Here is a 16,641-nt window from a genome sequence, read left to right as displayed (position 1 = left end):
TCACTATGCAATTTCTGCTTCCTCTGGAGGTTTCATGTCTGATCATTTAAAGGACTCTGAATACAAAGGGTTTGCCTGGATGGAAAAGAGTTCCTCAGCTTTTTAAAAATCAGGCTCACTTCTGCCTCAGTCTGTGTGTGATAAAGAACCAGAATCGAGGGTGCAGACAAAATTCGACCCCAGACACAGGCCTGGGGTGGGGCTCTGCACTTTGGCAACGCCAGGCCCAAGGCCTGCACATCTGATCCGGGCCTTGACAGTGTTGTCAGCTGTCCTGCGGGTGATTCGGAAGTGATGACACCGATTCCCACCATCTTGTCACTTCACAGTCACGCCACAGATGGCTTTCAGACGGATCCTGAGCCCTGCAGAAGCTCAGTGAGCAGGAGCCGAGTGACAGCTGAATTCCCCAAGCGTGTGCCCCAAGCATGTGGCAAGAGCCCCCTGAGCTGGCCTGATGGCACATTATTCCTAGATCTTATTTACAAAGCATCTCTTCGGGAATAGGGAAGCATGCTCTGGGCCAGAGGGGCCCTCACATTCAGCAGTGAATGAGAGAGGAATTGGCCAGGGATCCTCAGGGGGCCCTTCAACTGAGACCAGCAACATCTTCATCTTCAACAAGGCTAATGTTTCTTCCCCCCAGGAACTCAAAGGCTCCTGAGCACTTACTGCTTCTCAGATCTCCTCCCATGGGGGACGTCCTCTGAAGGTCAGCATCCCAGCGGCAGCCAGAGTGCTGGTGCTCCCGTGTCCCTTTTGCATTCCTTTCTTCTAAAGGCTCTAACTGAACCAGCAGCAGCTTTACTGTGGCTCCTTTGACCTGCTATAGTGTTTGCCAGGACATCCTGGGATGCCTCCAGCTCCCCCCCAACCCCTCCCCTCAGGGGCTGCCATCAGATGGGAGAGCTGAATTTTGGTTTCAAGGTCAGGTGACTAGCTCTGCAGTGCCCCAGAACAAACACTGAGCACTCCCCTACCTCCTTCACCATGCACAACTTCCCTCAACAAGTAGCTGAGGTGCTGCCTGGTTCATATAAGACCTCTACCCACCCAGCTTTCTGGAAAGGCATGCGTGGAGATGCACCTCTGTTCCTGACCCAGGCCCTGGGACGCACGACCCATTTGACTCTGACAGAATGTGCACAAACACTCTGCTGGCCTGGGTTATTTACAAACTCCACAGAGGGCACATCCCAGCTACTGATGACAGTGATTCAAAGACTCTATTCCCTAGACTCAGTTGATTTCCTTCCATTGACCATTGTCATCTGAGAGCCCCTTGAAGCATCAGTCACAGTAGTTCATGGCTGAAGGATGCAGACTGGGGCCAGGCCCTTGCTGCCTCTGCCTAAAGCATTTGATGTCCTCTTAACAGGGCTTCAGAGAAGGCAATGGCACCCCACTCCAGTACTCTTGCCTGGAAAATCCCATGGATGGAGGAGCCTGGTAGGCTGTAGTCCATGGGGTCGCTAAGAGTTGGACACGACTGAGCGACTTCACTTTCACTTTTCACTTTCATGCATTGGAGAAGGAAATGGCAACCCACTCCAGTGTTCTTGCCTGGAGAATCCCAGGGACGGGCAAGCCTGGTGGGCTGCCATCTATGGGGTCACACAGAGTCAGACATGACTGAAGCGACTTAGCAGCAGTAACAGGGCTTCCCACCCTTAGACCCCACACTCACCCTCTCTAATCTGTCCTCTCTAATTCATCTTCTTAAGATACGAATGTCACCTCCCTGGCTCAGATGGTAAAGAATCTGCCTGCAATGCAGGAGACCCGGGTTTGATCCCTAGGTCTGGGTTGGGAAGATCCCCTGGAAAAGGGAATGGCTACCCACTCCAGTATTCTTGCCTGGAAGATTCCATGGACAGTGGAGCCTGGTGGGCTACAGTCCATGGGGTTGCAAAGAGTCAGACTCGACTGAGCGACTAACACTTTTCAAGAAGCAGACAGATAGGTCTCCCTGAAGCAGAGATCGGATCTTATGCTCCACCATCTTTCACTACCCACAGAGGATAGGCCCAACTCTGCTGCCCGGCCCTTCAGGCTTTCTGACACCTGGCTTCATCTCTCTCTTGTATCTTTTCTGTCTTCTCACAGCCTCTTCTTTATTCACTATGGACCACTCACAAGACCCCTCCCAGGAAGTCCTCACATCCACCAGTCTCTAAATATCCAGATCCTCTGTATCCAAGAAGGCCTGCCTCATGCGCTCCCTCCTCCATGAAGTCTTTCTGATGCTCCTTTGGCAGCATTATCCCGAGAAGACACATGGAGAGTACCTGGCCCAAACCAGATGCTTTATCATCAGTAGAGAGTTACAGCTTTCAAGTGGTCTGGTGTCATGGTTTTGGGACCACCAAATAATACAAGAACTGACCTCTGTCACTGTTCTCTATAACTGTGTAGCACAGAGGTTATGGGCAGACAGAAGCCAGACTAACTTCCTGGGCTGGACACCTCCATCTGCAGCTCTGCCCATTACTAGCTATGCCACCTATGACAAGGTACTTATAAAAAAAAACCAAAAAACACATCTGTTTGCCCCAGTTTCTCCATCTATAAAATGGGACTCTTAATAGAACTTGCATTCTGGGGTGTGTCACGAAGTTCAGTAAGTTAATATTCGTAAGCACTTAGAAAGGAGTGGTAATCCAGGTAGATCCAGGTAGTTATTACTTCTACTGTCCCACTACAGGGAATCATGGGTCAACCACAAACTGACTATCAAGGACAGGGTCACTTTTTGAGGACAACGTCACCAGGCCAGAAAGGGAAGTCCCACTAGCTTGACTATGGGTGTAGGAAGCCCAGAGTTTGAGGCTGGGCTCAGGTCCAGAACAGTTTGTGGCCCAAAGAATTCATAAAGTTCTTTCCACACGCCAAGCATTGTGCTTAGCCATTTAAACAAATAATTTTATTATGACCTTATGTATTGCCCCTGAACCTTATCTCCAGAATGTTACCTCATCTGTAAAAAGGCGATTCTAATAGGACCACCTCAAAGACCAGCCCTGAGGATCACGCACAGAAACTGTTCCACAGGTGCGAGGCACAGGGTGAGCAGTCAGGAAACACCACCTATTATTATCACACCCACGTCAGGACAGATGGGGCATTCCAGGCCTGAAGAAACTAATCACTTGTCCCAAAGTACTAAGCTTCTGAGACCAGGAGCCACGATTAGCCCAGACTTCTGACCCCACAGCCAGTACTCATTTCACATCGCCACAGCAGACATCACTAGGGTCCTGCCGTGCTTGAATCAACAGCTCTGGGCACTTGTGGTGAGTAGTGTCACTGGTTACCTCCACAAAAGGCGAAGAACCCGGACCAAGAATACTGGGCCCCCAGCACCACCCTACTCTCACCTGGGCAGCTGCTGCTCCGCTTGCTGTTTGCTCAGCACTGAGGTCCTGATGGTAAGATCCCCCTGGCCCCTGCTCCCCGGGAACATACTCCTGCCTGCTGCTTTATTGTTCTCTTTGCCTTAAGAACCACCCCCCACCAACACCCCCGCCCCACTGCCCTGCTCCTAATGCACCTGGGAATCGAATCCAACCATGCGCCACATTCAGTCACACTACGGCATGATTAACTCCTCAGTGTCGACCTCAGCCCACCCACTCAGAACCCGCTCTGTGGCCTGCCACTTCCTGCCCAGGAAGCTCCCGGACTGGGGTCCACCAACGCCCTCCACACTTGTGATGCTAAAGGGTACTGGCCCTCAGCAGTTGGTGTCCTGGCTGGGAATCCGGCTCTGTGGGGAAATAGTACAGCCTGCAGCTTCCGTCTGCCTTTGAAGATACGATCACACATCTGAGGGTCGTCATGTGGAAGACATAAGGTTAGACTGGTTCTGCTTGACCTCAAAGAGCCCAAGTAAAACAATAGCAGAATCCACAGAGAGAAACAAGTCAGCCAGCAGAGTGCCCATAAACACCAGGTACTCAACAAACCTGTACTAAATTGGAGGGGATAGCAGAAAAAACTTGAAGGCCCAGCTGTGCAAAGGAGTGTCTGGTTATGTGACAAATCCTCTCATCACTGCACATTTTCAGGCACAGGTGTAGGAGGGTTGGACTGGGTGATCTCCAAGCTCCCTGGGAACCCCAAACCAAGTCTAGGATAGTAACTTGCAACTTTAGCTCCACGGCAGAATCATTGGGGGACCTTTCAAAACTACTGATGTCCAGGTTCTGTCCCCAGAAACTGTGGGGTCATTAGTTTGGGGTGGAGCCCAAGCGACTAAAACTTTTGAGAAATGCTCTCCCGGTGATTCTAATAGGCTCAGGGCTGGTCTAGGTAGAGCCTGTTGACGTGGTGACACCCAGCATAGTGAATCAGGCAGATACTCTCAGCTCCTTAGAACCATACAGATGTTATTCCGTGTTCAAAAATCTGCATTTTTTTTCCCCTGATTTATTCACCATGAACGCTCCTGGGTTTAATCTGTTCTGTCAACACCAATACATTAATGTCACAAACCCCAAGGCAGACACTGCAGAATGGATTATCCTGACACTGGCCTGAGCCAGGAAAAGAAGAACGTGCCACAGAGATTGGGAAAGGTTCTCTCACTAACTGAAGACATAAGGACTTCTGGGTTGAGGGGACAGAAAAGGCTGGGGGTGGGGAAAGAACTCTGTAAATTCATGTTACTTGCACTGGAGTTGGGTGGGTGTGAAAAAAAATTTAAATGACTAAAATAATATAGTCCCCCCATGCCACATCTTTAAGTTCTCCCCATCCTTCCAGTGTGAGCTCGGCTACTTAAGGTCTGTGCTTAAAAATGCCTGCTGCATGAATGACTGAATGGTATACACTTTTCTCACAAACATCACCACTGTGTAAAAGCTGAAACAGACACACTCAAATAAGGCTGCACAGGCAGGGCAGACAGTAAGTGGCTGCCCCAAAATACATCTAGGCAGCCAGCCCCCTGGTCCTTGAGGGGGAAACTGACTCCAACAGAGGTGAGGCGAAGGTTTCCTGGCCTCATCCCAGAAAAGCTCTGGCATCAGATCTGGCATCCAAAGTGAAACCTCTGGCATCGGATCCAGCACCCAAAGTAAAGTGCTATTACCCAGTTACTTTCCTAAGGTGTCAGGAGTTGAATGTGTAATAAGTGCACGGGTATCTACAGATGAAAAGTGTCATTTTATAAAGACAGGTGAAATCATCATTATCATAATAGTTGATGAGAACATAACACAGTCAGCGTTGAGACGGAGTCAAAATATTGAAATCTAAAAAGGCAACCCGAAGAAATACAGAGAGCTGATAGAGCAAACACGGAGGAGAGGATGTCCAGACACAGACTGGTCATTCAGAAAAATAAAATTACCTACCTTGTACTCTGAAATCAAACTCCAGATTAAAATGTCAATGTTAAAAAAAGAGAGAAACCATCAAAGTACTAGAAGAAAGTACACTGGAGTACAGAAAACTTCTGTAAGCAGCACACTGGCTACACTGTGTTAAGCATCAAAATGATCCAGGAATAGAAAACAAATAATTCAGTGTAAACAACCAAAGCAATCACTGGATACAGGGCTGAATGGCAAATCACAAACTTGTAAAAAATATCCTGCAATCTAAGTGGCAGGCAAGGGACTGCCATCCTTAATCCACAAAGAGCTCGTATAAATCAATAAAATGATAAACCCTATGGCAGAAACGATGGACAGATAGAAACACACAGTTTTGGAAAAGAGACACCCGTGGTAAACATGCATATGCACTAGTAACCCAAGAAGCTGCAAATTAAACTAAACTGCATTACAGTAAAGCAGGCAAAACTTGTAAGGCCTTTCTAGAATACAATTTGAAAGCCTGTATCAAAATGTTTATCTTTCTACTCAATTCTCCTCTGGGAATCAATCCCAGGGAAATAATCACAGACTTATTTATGCAAAGAATTAAGTTACAAAGATGTTCATTACAGCACTGTTAAATTAGTGAAAACTAGGAAGAGCCTAAATAGGCAAATAGAATACTATACAGACATTAAATTATTGCTGTTGAATGTTTAAAACAATGTAGACATCTTTCCATGTCATTAAGTGAAAAGTAGATAGATACACACAATATTGATTTTTGTGAAGGAAAATACATACACACATAAAGCACTGAAAAAGGTTAAATGGAAAAACAGTGAAATGTTAAAGCTGTTTCTTTGAATTGTAGAACTGAAGTTGGTTTCTATTTTAGTCTTGCTTATCTGCATTTTCTATACCAAACCTTGTCTTAGTTTTGTTGAAGGGGGAAGAAAAAAGTTAACACAGAGTTAAAACAGTTAACATTGGTGGTGGTTTAGTCACTAGGTCATGTCCGACTCTTGAGACCCCAGACTCCTCTATCCATGGGATTTCCCAGGCAAGACTACTGGAGTGGGCTGCCATTTCCTTCTCCAGGGGATTGTCCCAACCCGGTGATCGAACCCACGTTCTCCTGCAATGCAGGCAGATTCTTTACTGCTGAGCCACTGAAATTTATTTTAAAAATCCAAGTTTACTGTTCTGAGGAACTGCCCAGAACACAGGCAACTGGCATCTGCCCCCCACAGGAGGGCAGGTAGGGGCCGCATCATTCTGAGAATGCCACGCAGGCCCCAAACCACATGCATGGCTTTGGAATGCACTGGGGGGATTACAAGGCTGTCTGGCTTTCTGAGAGTGCAAGTCCCAGAAAGCAGAGAAGCTTCACTTTGAAGAACTTTTGGGACATTTTTATTTTTAGAATTTAGCCATGGCCTGGAGAAGCCAGGAAAGTTCCATTCCTCCTACTTCTGTTTGCCTCTCCCCGATAGCCCACGTTCTGGTGAGCCCCAGACAAGAAAGAACTTTCCCAGCAATCACAACTACCCTGCATTGAAATGTTCTGCTGAGCAAAACAGGCATGCTCCAGCCTCATATTCACCCTGTCATCCTGCCCTAGTGCCGAGCTCATTGGAGAAGGAAATGGCAACCCACTCCAGTGTTCTTGCCTGGAGAATCCCAGGGACAGGGGAGCCTAGTAGGCTGCCGTCTATGGGGTCGCACAGAGTCGGACACGACTGAAACTACTTCGCAGCAGCAGTGCCGAGCTCAGGCAGACAACACGGCAGGTGGCCTCCTTGTTCAGAGAATTGGGGCAATTTTCAACCAGGAGAGGTGGCCCTTTACACCCAAGCCCCTGCCTCCTCCTTTTATCACGAGCAATTTCACTAGGCAATCTGGAGGCTCTGGCCACAGCTGCTTGAATCCAGCAGGGCTCTCTTCCCTATCTCAGTCACTGCAGACAGGACCCCTTCTGTCTGGGATGCCCCATGTGCACCCTCCTCTGGACCCAGCTCCCAGATGACTTCCTCTTCCTGGTGGTTCTTCCCAGCCCCTGACAGAGGCTACTATGCTTCAGAGCATTTATGGCTCTTAATCCCGGACTCACTTGCTGCATCAACTCTGGCTGGACTGTGACTGCACCGCCGGGGTCCTATTCGTCTTGGCTAATGGCAATTCATCCTTCTAAACGCTCAAGTTAAAACCTGGAGTCATCGGCGACTCTCCTCCCCCATCAGATCTCATACTTCCTCTGTCAGGAAACCCTTTAGGACGTGTCCTGAATCCAGTCTCCTCTCATCACCTATCACCAGCGCCCCAGTTCCTGTGGCTGAAGGTCACCTTAGTTGGCCCTCTAGCTGGTCTCCTTCTATCTATTCTCCACGAGGCTGCCAGAGTGATCCTTTTGAACCCCAAAAGCCAGATCATGTCATTGCTCTGTTTAGAACCTCCACTGACTTTCCATCTCACTCAGAGTTAAAGCGAGAAACCCTTTTAGCGCCTCCAAGACCCAAAGCTCTCAGCCTCCCCATCCCAACTCATCTCAGACCTCTCATCTCCCCACTTCCTCCCCACCTGCTCCACTCAGTCATGCGATCTCCCTGAAGCAGCCAGGCGTGCTCCTGCCTTGGACTTGTGCCCTGACTGTTCACTCTGCCTGGAATGTACTTCTCTCTGCGAGCCGTGTGAATCATACCATCACACCCTTTAGCAAAGCCTTCTGAGCATCCATTTGAAAGCAGTTCTCCACCCCAAACTCAGGCCCACCCCAGATTTATTCTTCTCTACACTCTACCCGACATACTATATTTGCTTGAATCCTCTCCTGAGAGGGCAAACTCAGGGGAACATGAATGTTTATGTTTTGTCCATACTGTAGCCCCAGCATCTAAATAGAACAATACCCAGCAGGTAACCTACTCTCACAGAGAAGGCGATGGCACCCCACTCCAGTACTCTTGCCTGGAGAATCCCAGGGACGGGGGAGCCTGGTGGGCTGCTGTCTATGGGGTCGCACAGAGTCGGACACGACTGAAGAAGTGACTTAGCAGCAGCAGCAGCAGCAGCAACCTACTCTCAACAATGTCTGTTGAATGAAGAGAAAGGACCTGACGTGGCCTCTCATGGCCCAGCTGAGGACTTGGAGTCCAGCCTGTAAGTGAAGGCCCAGCAGTGCACCAGAAGTACCCATCTCCCCACCAACCCACCCACCTATCAAATCATTTTTCCACTCACTGGCCTCGGGAAACCCCTTTCTGACCATTACTCTAAAGTTTCGCTTGGAAAACTCAGGGCCTGAGTCATTCTCCAGGGCTCTGACTAATTCTCGCTCCATCCCTTGAACCCACCTCCAAGATCCTCCCTCTACAGCATAATGGGAAATCCAGAGAGTTCCCCTTGGAGAAAATGGAAAGGAACTGAATGATTTAGAGGAAAATTCAATTCTTCCTAGCTCATCAGTTGAGAAAGCGCAAACTCTCAGGAAGCCAGTGCCTCCGAAAGTGAAACATTAATAGAAATATTACTGGAAAATACCAGACAGGAAGAGAAGGAAAATTCCATTGTGGAAGCAAGATCCTCTGTCGACGTTCCTTAATGGTCTCAATAACTTGCTTCAGAATCAAAACAGAAAGAACCGGAAATCCATCAGGCTGTCACCCTTCCTCTGGACTGGAGCTTTGGCCAAAACATCTCCACATCACCCCGGCACAAAGGGCATTAGACTCAGAACACAAGGTCAACAGCCTGGCCGCTGTGTTGGCTAGTACCTGCTGTGAGGCAGGGCAAGCTCCATTCCTTCTGGGACCCTCAATATTCCATCTGTAAAATGGGGGTTACAGCACCTTCCTCAAAGAGTGACTCTGACAATTAAGTTAATTATGGGTGTGAAAGATTCTTTTAAGCTTTGGAATACTTATGCAAATGTAGGAATCTGTAGGTCCTACAATGCTAACAGAGGAGATTTTTATAAGAGTTTAAGTCTAGCCACAAATAAGGCAGAGAAAATTAAGGCATGAGATTGTGCAGCCTGAGGTGCTATGGCACAGTGGTTCAAAACAAAGACCCTAAATCTGGTTTCAAGGCTCACCTCTGCCATTTACTGGCAAGGTGACCTTAGATAAGTTACTTAACCTCTCTGCCTCAGCTCTCTCATATGTAAAAGGGGAATGACAGTAGCATCTACTCAAAGGACTTTGGTGATCAGTATGACTAATTCTGCTCTTGTGGAACGCTCCTTCAACTCGAGTGACTACTCTTTCATGATTCAAGTGCCTCCTCCTCCAAGAAGCCTTCCCTGCTTCCCTCAGTTGAAATGAACCTCCTCCTGACCCTGCTTCTCCTTTAGTTCCATGGAGTCAAGGCTCTGCTCAGGACAGCTTCTGTGCCAGGATGGCTCCCAGCTCACCCACACCACTCTGTTTACAGATAAACTGCCACACAGAGCTGTGTGGTCCCAGTGTCCTCACCAGAAGATAAGCTACTTGTGGGCAGGCACTACCCCTCCCCTGGCTTGTCCCTGTTACGCACAAAGCTTCTGACAGTGGCCTGCATATGGCAATTTCCCAGTCAACACAAGCCAAGCAAGGTATAAGGCAGGCAGGGTGGCAGACACCACTGGCAGCCTGTCTCCATCCTGCAAGAACAGCCCCTCCGCTCAGAGAGTGGGCGGAGATGCCACCATCAGCCAGCCAGCAACCCAGCTTTCTGCTTCAAAGCCACAAATCCCAATTTATTTTCTAGGGCACCGCCTGACCTCTCCCTTTGCCACAGGCCACTACCACTTGGCTCTCCCATCCCAAGAGGAGAAAGTCAACCCCAAGTGAAACTGTCCAAGGGAGCGCCTGACCACAGGCATGTTCAGCTTTGCTCAAATGACCAGAGGAACGCACACCTTTTCAAGTTTGCCTTTTAACCCCTACTTTATGGGTCAGAAATGCTTTGGGGTTGGGGAGAGGACGATATCAAGGCTTGGGGGTTAAGTCTAGGGAAATCAGTTATGTTCTGAGGTGGTCAGATTAGAAGACAGTCATCTGATTTCCTTCGAGGACACTTAGGTTCTTTGTTGACAAGGGCCAAGATATTGGGGTTTTGTGGGGTTTTTTTCCCTTAAAAGAGCACACATGCAGTCTCACCAATCCTTCAATGAGAAGACATGACAGTTACAAGACACACGTTTTGTGCAGCTGTCCCTTGGGAAGTGCCAACTCTGAGCATGGAATTTCTCTATGAAATAACTCGGGTGCTGCATTAACATCTCATTTAGGGAACTCAGAGTGAGATGAGGGAAGGGGAGAGAAAAGCTGGCTCAGGGGCCCCTTTGGGGACCACCAAAGCCCAGACTGAAAGAGATGGGAATTGGGGGGGGGGGTGGTATAAGAAGAGGAACATTAAGGGGAAGAGGAGACATACAATGCACATTTCAGTAAATATCAGAGCTTTACTATCTCTATCTAAATCACTGAAAGGAGTTGAACAAATTGATAAAAAGCATACGGGCTTGTAATTCAGACTGAACAGGTGTAATCCTGGCCCTGTCACTTAGTAGTTTTGTGACATTAAGCAAATCAATACCTCTAAGCCTCAGTTTCTTTATCTGTGAAATGGGGCAATAGTACCCATGGTAGAGCAATAGCACTAAACTCCCTGATTAATGGCCCGCCTGTATCCCTACCCTCTGCCACAGGACTTCACAGCTTCCCTTCTCTCCCTGAATACTGACTGGCCTTATAACTTGCTTTGGTCAACAGAAAGCAGCAGAAGGAACAGTAGGCCAGTTTCTAACTTCAAGAAACTGTATGGGCTTCTGCAATTTCTTGGAACCCTGCCACTATCATATGAACAAGGCTAACTTGCTGGAAGATGAGAGATCACATGGAACAGAGCCGAACTGAGGCAGCCAAGGCCATCCTAAACCAAACACGTAAGACAGCCCAGCTAGGACTGGCAGGGCTACATACCCACTCCACACTGACCATAGATGCCTGAGTGAGCCAACTGAGGCCAGAAAAACTACTCAGTTGACTTGTGGGTTCATGGATAATAATAAAGACTTAACATTTAAATCAGGGGTTGGAAATTGCAGACCACAGGCCAGCTGCCTATTTTTGTTAATAAAGTTTTATTGGAACACAGCTATAATCTTTAGTTTATATATTGTCTGTATGCTTTCAAGCTACAATGGCAGAGTTGAATAGTTGTGATGGGGGCTGTCTGGCCTACAAGCTAAAATTACTCACTAACTGATTCTTTTGCTAACCTCTGGTTTACAACCACCGACTTTGGAGTAACTTGTGATGCAGCGATAGCTAACAGATACAGTACCTAAACCCCTTCTAGGGTGACTGTGAAGATTAAATGATCAATTAAGTGGTCAGCCTGAAGCCTGGAGAATATATTTCTTTTCTGAGGAATCAATGGGAAAAACTGGATCTGATATGCAGCATTTCTCTCATACTACTTTCAAGGGACAGGACTTCAAAGTGTTCCAAGCCAAACCACAGCTACCAAGCTTGGTCCTTACTTTTTCAATCAATTACTTTCTAAGAACTGGAGAATGTGGCTATTAACCAAATGGAAAATGACTCTCAGCTCATGCTTCACCCTGGCTTCAATGAAGCTACACATCAATGATTTGATGTGAAAAGGACACAAAGACCCCAATTCCCAACTCCTCCAAAAGATACACGAGACATTCTCCTGTTTCGCAGCTCCAACCTCTCTCTACAATTCCCCCACCACACCCACCTTTCAGAGCCTCCATCCATTCTCTTGGCACCAGCTTCTACCTGGAGAAGCTCAAATGCCACCACCTCATGAAAGCCCTCCTTGAATTCATAGAGAGAGTTGTAAATTCCTCTCAGCCCTCTGCACACACTGCTGTTCTGGCATGCCTCATGCTGTGACACTGCCTTATTACCCAACTGTCTCCCAGACTAGACCTTAAAAAGCTCATGTTCAACTGCAGACTGAGAAGCTTCCCTCAACTCGCCACCACTTATTCTCTGTGAGGTCCCCCCTGCCTCGTATGCTGCTCAGAAACTGTTCCTGAGTATTTAAAAAAAAAAAAAATTTGAACATGATATTATTTATTTCTTTGGAAGCATGTTATTTAACTCAACTCTGTGGATGCTGACAAAATACAAAGTGTTGGTACACATCGGCATGTATTTAAACTTGGGAAACTGATGTCATGGTGCATCTCGACTTTCTCAGTTGCAGTGGAAACATTTACTTAATTATGATAAAAGAAACAAGACTTCAGCAGAAAACCTAAGTGGATAACACTTGTCTGGCTGCACATAAGGAGACCTACCAAGTTACTGGCCTCTTTGTCATCACTATTTTTTTTATAAAGACAACCTGAGGGAATAATATTTCCACCTACTAAAGTTTTGTATTTTCTTTCCAGGAGCTCAAGTCCTCACTGTCTCTCACTGGGACTATATTGTAATTGCCTCCCAACTCCAAACCCATCAACCCCAGCCTGGGATGCTCCTCAACCACGGCTCTGAGTCTATCCTTTTCCTGATTCAACAGTCTTCCAGGCTTTCCCTGTGGGGTCCAAACTCAGGCCTCCACCTATCTCACACTGTCATCTCTCATTTCCCAAGTGAGGCCCACTGCAAGGAAGCTTTCATTTCCAAAAACACTCTCCACATTAAGGTTTTATATATGTACATGCACACACACACCAACACACAGACATACATGCATGCACACACAGATGCATGTACACAGCACATACACCTAAGGGCTCCCATAGGCTGCAGTCAGCCTTTCCTTGCGCTGAAATTCCACTTCCATCCCTAGATCCAACTCAAAGCTGCCTCCTAGGTGAAGATCTCACTAAATTCCCAAAGACAAAAACACTGGGAAACAAATGATGAAAAGGTGACGGGTGTCAGCAACCTTCAGAGGCTTAGGCCAAAAATTACTGCCAAGTCTTTTTGCAGCCTTTATTCCTTCCTCCTAGCTTGTCCTTGTACTGAGAGATCTCTGAGTGCAAAATATGTGCTGGGTAAAAGCTGGTTAAATTGAAAACAGACTCTCTCTTCCACGTGATTCTAAAAGGGAAACTACCCTAAACTGGAGACTGGCTGGTAGCAGGGTATATGTAGCCAGGTGTGCATGTGCCCCGGGATTCACCTAGGAGAACAGTGTCAGAAGGGGGCACAGGTACTGAGGGGGGCAGAAGGGCCCCCAAGATAAAGGTGGGTGGGAGGTGGCAATGGAGGCCCTGAAAGGAGGATTTGTGGACACAGCTCCTAGTCCCACGCCACAGTAACTTCCCAACATAGGCTGACATTAAAACACAGGTCCCCACACAGCTGGGGCATTCAACAGCCCTATGGGTACTTGTTCTATTCCTTAACAACTGATAAGAGGAAGCTGGGCCAGAGATTAAGTGGGCTGGAAGTACGTTTTCCTGGATCCATGGGTGAGGGGCAGAAGGCGGACTCTAGTGTGTTCAGGGCTGGACCTGCAGTGTCCCTGGCTTCCAAAAGCTGTCTGGCTGCAAATAATGTGAAAACCAGGCTACCGCCTGGCTGCTTGACCAGGAACACAGGGTAGGTATTGGCCCGGGACTAGGTGGCAGCTCCACAGAGATCAGAGATGAAGAGGGCACCCGGAGTCTCTGCATCCCAAAGCAGCTCCAACCAGAAGACCCAGAGGGAGGGTTATGAAGCCACTGTTGCGTAGGTGTGGTCCCAGGATCAGCTGCAAAAGATCACCTGAGAATTTGTTAAAGATACACCTTCTCAGGCCCCATGTGTTTTAACCAGTCCTCCAGGTGCTGGTTTGAGAACCACTGCATAGTATGACCCTCCCTGTTTCTTCCTCTTACTCGCTAGAAAGAATATCTGGCAGTTGCAATCCCTCTGACTCTGAAGATGGCAACAACCTCTTAAAAGATCAAAGGGCTCAAAGTCACAATCTAGTAGGTGAAGTGCACTCCAGAGAGATCTTTTTTAAAGAAACCATATCTGCTCATATGATTCAACAGCTAAATCTCCTTGCTGTGCTTAGGTTACAAGGTTCTCCCCGACCTGGGACCTCCTGCCCCTCTGGGGTCCTGCCCAACTCTAACCTTTCAATTCCTGCCACAAGGCCTTTACCTTCAATCCCCTAAAGCAGGTTCTCTTCTGCAGCCAACCATAACAGTGGTCCTCCCTGGCCACCTCCCATTAAGCTCTGCCATCACAGCACTCATCATGTACACCGCAGCCTGAACCACAGTAGTCACTGGACCCTGCTCCAGGGCCCAGCAGAGGGGAGCAAAGAAGAACTGTAAGAAACATCTGGTGGAACAAAGCCAAGTTTTCAACACACTTAACACTCCAGCTATTAAACTTAGTGTTCCTCAGTATTTGAAATAGTCTTATTTATAGTTAGGAAAAAACATTTACTAAAGTTTTGAAAACCATAAAGAAAGATTCTAGTGAGTAGGCAGAACCACAAGCAGCAGGAGAGAAAGGAGATTTGCCCACCTGGGAGGTGGTCATGGAATAACAAGGGAATGGTGGGATCTCTCTGGAGAGAGGCTAGGCTATCCTTCCATTTTCAGAGACTCCAGGTTCTCCCAGATCAGCACCTAGCCAAGCCTGGGCCACACAGAAGGCAGCAGGGAGCCTCTCTGCTGTTTCCCTTACAGATGGACCACAAACCCATAATCCTGGGGGCTCCCAGGGAAACCTCCTCTGCCCCCAAGGCAGCACCAAGGTGGCCACCCAGCTCCTAGCTCTTGTCATTTAGGTGTGGCACCCCAAGTGCTTAGGAAGCCCAGAGTCCATGCAGATGCATCCCCAGACTGGCCCCAGAGGGAAGTGGAATCCATAAGTTACCCATGCTGCCTTCAACAGACCCAGCAGGAGGTATGCTAGGGGGACCTGGGACCCTGGGGAGAGGAAGTCAGGCAGAAAAATTCAGGAGGGGCACCAGTTTACTTCTCCTGCCTGGAAAACAAAAAGTTCCCTTCCCAAGCACTATCTGGGAAGTAGGGGCCTGTCTCCCTCCTGTCTGGAAATCCAGTCCTAAAAAAAACGCAGACTCTATCAGTTTCCCCCAGCCCACATCTGGGTGAAAAGTTTACCTTTGGGAGAAAGCAGGGCGGTGCCGGGGAAGGAGAGGGACAGCAGTCTGATAGCCATCACAGGGCACTGGGCCTCAGATGTAATGAAAGCACTGCCTTCCACCAGAAGTAGACAGAACAAGTATTATTTTATGGGGGAAAGGAGGGTGTCACAGGAGTGTGAAGGGGGAGGAGAGGGCCCAGTCTGGCTGTAATTAACTAGACTGCTCCAAAGGTCCGGGGGATCAAGATAGTCTCATCTGTTAGGGAGGAGAGTGTACAAAATCGTCCCCCTCATCCTTGGGGCTATAAAGGGTAAGGTCAGGAAGGAAGATGAGGATGGGAGGGGTGGTCTCCTTCCAGCTGGCCCGGTAGGCGGACCCCTCCCGGGCCAGGCTGGAGGAACTGACAGGTCGAAGTGGAGCGCTCTTGTAGACCAGCGCACTTCAACCGGAAAAGCACGCGTGGGGGTTGGGGGGTGGGGGGCGTGTTTCGCTGTACAGCTCAAGTACAAAAGGCTGCCCCATTTGGAAACCTGGCGCGGGGGGTGGGGGCAGGGCAGGGCATTTAGAGGGATTTACATATATCCGTTCAGAGACAGCCGGTCTGGATCTGCCATCGAAAATGTGTAATATCCGGCGGGTCCCTTCCCAGCTCTAGACCTCAGTTCCCATCTATAAAGTCAGGGGCGGGTGGAACGGGGGTAGACAAGAATAAACACTCTTCTAAATACGTGGAGAAGGAAATGGCAACCCACTCCAGTATTCTTGCCTGGAAAATCCCATGGACGGAGGAGCCTGGCGGGCTACAGTCCATGGGGTCGCAGAGTCAGACATGACTGAGCCACTTACACTTTAAATACGTAAGGGCTCTGACTCTCTGACTTTCCTCCTCGAGGGGCTGGTTGGCTGTTTCTTGGACCAGGCTGGGCAGAGAGCTCTCTGGTCAGGATACTTCCAAAGAGGGCACCTGGCTGTGGGTTCAGATTGAGGACCTTCGGGGAGCAGCAGCGCTAAGAGGCTGTGTCAGGAGGCCAATGATTGGGGACAAAGCGCGTGCAAGGAGGCAGGATTTGGTAGCATCGTGGGAGGCCTGACCTCGGGTCCTAGCCCGAAGTGGATGTAGGAACTCGAAACTAGAGCGGTGCCTCAGTTTCCCCGTGCGCACAGTGGCTCTGGAACCTCTACTGAGGCCAAGGGCGCCTTACCTTGTCCTTCTTGCCGGCACCGCTCTCCTCCGCGGCCG

General features: G+C 48.6%; 1 protein-coding gene across 1 annotated transcript in view; it reads right to left on the bottom strand.

Moving 5' to 3' along the window:
- Positions 1 to 16,635, bottom strand: part of SHB (Src homology 2 domain containing adaptor protein B) — a 134,887-nt gene extending 118,252 nt beyond the window's left edge. The window contains exon 1 of the mRNA XM_010847071.1: positions 16,604 to 16,635. The gene's annotated coding sequence lies outside the window, so the exon portion shown is untranslated. The remainder of the gene's footprint in view (positions 1 to 16,603) is intronic.
- Between the last annotated feature and the right edge of the window lie 6 nt (positions 16,636 to 16,641).

Source organism: Bison bison, unplaced genomic scaffold, assembly GCF_000754665.1.
Source record: "Bison bison bison isolate TAMUID 2011002044 unplaced genomic scaffold, Bison_UMD1.0 scf7180017864243, whole genome shotgun sequence".
Taxonomy (NCBI): Eukaryota; Metazoa; Chordata; class Mammalia; order Artiodactyla; family Bovidae; genus Bison; species Bison bison.
The sequence above is the reverse complement of the archived record's forward strand: the minus strand, read 5'-3'. Positions and strand labels throughout refer to the sequence as shown.